Consider the following 758-nt stretch of genomic DNA (forward strand, 5'->3'; position numbering starts at 1 on the left):
GTTGTTGGTTGTTTCTTGTTGCGTGTTGGTTGTTGGTTGTTGGTTGTTTCTTGTTGCTTGTTGGTTGTTTCTTGTTGCTTGTTTCTTGTTGGTTGTTGCTTGTTTCATTTGGTTGTTGGTTGTTTCTTGTTGCGTGTTGGTTGTTTCTTGTTGCTTGTTGGTTGTTTCTTGTTGGTTGTTTCTTGTTGGTTGTTGGTTGTTTCTTGTTGCTTGTTTCTTGTTGGTTGTTGGTTGTTGGTTGTTTCTTGTTGGTTGTTGGTTGTTGGTTGTTTCTTGTTGGTTGTTGGTTGTTGCTTGTTTCTTGTTGCTTGTTTCTTGTTGGTTGTTGCTTGTTTCTTGTTGGTTGTTGCTTGTTTCATTTGGTTGTTGGTTGTTTCTTGTTGCGTGTTGGTTGTTGGTTGTTGGTTGTTGGTTGTTTCTTGTTTCTTGTTGGTTGTTTCTTGTTGGTTGTTGGTTGTTTCTTGTTGGTTGTTTCTTGTTGGTTGTTGCTTGTTTCTTGTTTCTTGTTGGTTGTTGCTTGTTTCTTGTTGCTTGTTTCTTGTTGGTTGTTGCTTGTTTCATTTGGTTGTTGGTTGTTTCTTGTTGCGTGTTGGTTGTTGGTTGTTTCTTGTTGCTTGTTGGTTGTTTCTTGTTGCTTGTTTCTTGTTGGTTGTTTCTTGTTGCTTGTTTCTTGTTGGTTTTTTCTTGTTTCTTGTTGCTTGTTGGTTGTTTCTTGTTGGTTGTTTCATTTGGTTGTTGGTTGTTTCTTGTTGGTTGTT

Source organism: Lipophrys pholis (genome assembly GCF_963383615.2).
Source record: "Lipophrys pholis genome assembly, chromosome: 18".
Lineage (NCBI taxonomy): Eukaryota > Metazoa > Chordata > Actinopteri > Blenniiformes > Blenniidae > Lipophrys > Lipophrys pholis.